This window comes from Kogia breviceps, chromosome 15 (genome assembly GCF_026419965.1).
Source record: "Kogia breviceps isolate mKogBre1 chromosome 15, mKogBre1 haplotype 1, whole genome shotgun sequence".
In the NCBI taxonomy this organism is placed as follows: domain Eukaryota; kingdom Metazoa; phylum Chordata; class Mammalia; order Artiodactyla; family Physeteridae; genus Kogia; species Kogia breviceps.
The window spans coordinates 77344542-77347811 of NC_081324.1; the positions used below are offsets into that span (position 1 = coordinate 77344542).

Below are 3270 nucleotides of genomic sequence, written 5' to 3' on the forward strand. Positions count from 1 at the left end.
ATGGGGATATATGTATATGTATAGCTGATTCAGTTTGTTATACAGCAGAAACTAACACACCATTGTAAAGCAATTATACTCCAGTAAAGATGTTAAAAAAAAAATAAAGTAAAATGCTTTGCTGTAAGCCTTCAGGGAGCTGGGGGCGGGGGGCGGGGGCGGGTTTGAGCGCAAGCACCTGTCCTCCTTGTGTTTACCATTAAGCTGCATTTTCCTTCACCACAACCAGGTGTCAGTAGATTGGCTTTTACTGCGCATGAGCAAGCAGACCTGAGTTTGGTTTGGTAACAATTTGACAACCCACTTGCGGCTCAGTCTCGCGTGGACGCCTCACCCTGGCGCGTGGGCCCTGGCTGGCAGCTGCTCCGGGGGGGTCTGTCCAGCAGCTGCCTGAGCACCTTTGTCTCAGAGACGCCCCCAGAACTGGCCAGCGGGCGTCCCTGGCCCTCGGCCCTTTGGATTTTGGTGGTGATGGAAACAAGGCACTCGCACTGGCCAATGGAGCCATCTTTGGTGAGTAATGGGGCTCGCGGTGTGATAACACCCGGGTACCCTTCCCTATCACATTGGCTTTGCCTGCGGCAGAGCATTGGTTGGGATTTTCCCTTTTGGACCAGCCTTGGTATTTCATTCAGCCTCATCTCTGATGGGCCGTTAGTTGGCGTTCTCCCTTTCTGGGGCTCGGGAACTTTGACCCTGAGAGACAGTTTTGCATTGGATATATTTCATAACACCTGCCATAAATAGTTAATTATGGGTAATCAGAGCTCTGTTCATCTTAAAATCCCCCTAGGGTGAATTTTGCAAAACTGGGAGATCTTCAGCTATGCTCTCATAAATGAAAGAAAATGATGTTTTTATTGTAATATTGTGTGGCCTCAGTACTCCCTGAGACCTGGAGAACAGTGGCCTGTAGAGAGCCTTTTCAGTTGCTTTGGCTTTTACCTTGGGGTGTGTGTGTGTGTCCCGGTACCTGAGTTCAAGTCCTGTTCTCTCTTCCTGGTTTTGCTGAAAGTAAAGCATGAGAATGTGAGTAAATTATAGATATATTATTTTCTATTACTGTTATTTGTTTAAACTGAATTGGGTATTTGGAAATTGGCGGGGGGGGGGGGGGGGGGGGGGGCGGGGGCGGGGAGGAATCCTGAAAATGGCCAAGATGGCTGGGCAGTTTTCAAGGAGGAATCTACATTTCTCTTCCTGCGCCTTTGAGATGTAAATGATCTACTTGGGATCTCAGGATCTACCTGGGATCTCAGGAACTTATCTGATAATCTGTGTCCCTGAGGCTGAGGGGGGAAAAAAAAAGTCTCTTTTTTTCTCAAGCAGAAAAACTAAGATCTCTGGTTCTGTCTTTATGTAAAACTTAACTTGTAAATAAGCTGTATTTAATTGACTTAAAAGTAAGCGCCTGCAAATTAAATACTAAGTATAAAAGATGCTAGCCGGAACAAATTTCGGGTTCACATGATCTAGGAAATATTCACTATTAATATCTGGTATTAAACCTAGCTTAAGCTTGTTGGTATACTCAACAAGCTTAAGGTTTACTGAAGGTCAATAAATTTATGTTACTTGTGTTGCAGTTTGTCAGCAGAAAGAAAAAAATTAACTTGGTATGATGAAATTCTTAAAAATAAATGCAAATGAGATAAGAGCTTTTGGGTGAACTCTTTAGAAATAATTATGTTTTAGAAATGTCTACTTTAAAATGATCTATCCCGGTATTAGGTAAGTTGAAATTTTAGAGTTGTGCTACATTAAGTTAAATGATGGAAGTTTACTGAATAGCTAAGTCATTCCCAAACATAATAAGATACTGAAAATTAATTACTAAACATTGGCTTCCCTTTACAGAGAAACTGAAGGTGTTTAGGACTATTTCTAAATGTTTGGTGCCACACTGAGATATTTTCTATAAAAAGCACGTGTTTTTAGAAATTATTGGTATTTATGTTTACCAACTTACAGAATGCTAATGTAAAAGACAGGTTATAATTGCTTCTTGGTTTTCACTAGAAATAAAGGTTTTTGAGAGTTGAGGATTCTAATTTACGAATGTAATTAAAGCTACTCAAAACAATAAAGGAAACATTTCAGTATACAGTAGGATATATGTTTTGAGTGAAAGAAGGTATGAAGAATGGAATTGCATTTTATTAAGGAAGAGAAAGTGATTTGGTCCTAGAGCTGGTTGTTTCTAGATGGGAAGAAAATATTGGACAAAACTAATATGGATACAGAAGGCTGTGGAAGGATTGTGGAAAGGGAGCCCTGAAAAAGTTCTGTGCGTGGTCAGGCTGAGATTAGAGTAAACGTAATTCGGTAAATGGATTTTGTTATTAAAAGTAGGCTGGTGGAGAGCTCCAGCAGTAGTGTGCTTGTGGAGGCGTGGTTGGCGGTCACCGTGGGGGTCACCGTAGACGTGCACGAGGTGTCCAAGCACCCCTTCGAGCAGGTGGTCACCAGCTTCCGCCGAAAGAATCTGAACCCCATTCATAAAAATATCATCTCTGTAAAAATTGTGTAGGAAAAAAAGGATGTGTCAACAGGAATCATCTATAGAAAGAGGATTGCAGTCTGTCTGAATGTGGTTCCAGAAATGTTCAGGAAGGTGAACATTTTAAAGGTACCTAATATCCAGTTAGAAGGGGAATTGTGGTTCAATCCTCAGGAAAGGAACATGCTATAAGGAGTTATTGTCTTAGGTGGACACAGTATGCATCCATGAAGGAAGAGTCTGTCTTCTGGGAAAGTATGAAAAATCCAAATTGGACAGAGTTCATTCAAAAAGGTGGGATTTCAATCACAGGGGCTGGTTTTCTCAACTGCGTTTTGGAAACCTTTGCCAGCACATTTTTAAGACAGGGCGCCCAGAAGGGAATTAGAAGAACGGAGATACTGCTAAAGGAACAGTGTGGTGCCCCCTTAGCTGAATAAAGAATCCCCAGGAAGTTGTGTTGTGTCTACTTTTTCTCGAGAATCTTTTCTCAGACACAACACATCCAAAGACACAATTTTCGAAATACGGGTTTAAGGATGTGGTGTTGGCAGCTTACAGAAGAGGAGACCTTCCTGCCAGGACATGACAAGATACACTCCCCCTGGGAGCTGGCCTCAAATAGCGGCTCTAGTGGAGCTGAGACCTTCTGGCTGATCCTTATGGCATAATCTCTATGATTTTACAAAGAAAGGAAAAATCCCATAGAAGGTGATGTCTGCCCTTGCTCAGCATACCCTGCTGATCGCCAGGTGGCGGTGTTGGAGCAG

The 3270-nt window shown here is 42.4% G+C and overlaps 1 pseudogene; it reads left to right on the forward strand.

The window, feature by feature from the left end:
- The first annotated feature begins 2329 nt into the window (after window positions 1-2329).
- On the forward strand, window positions 2330-2940 carry LOC131742187 (PRELI domain-containing protein 2 pseudogene; annotated as a pseudogene).
- Window positions 2941-3270: the final 330 nt, after the last annotated feature.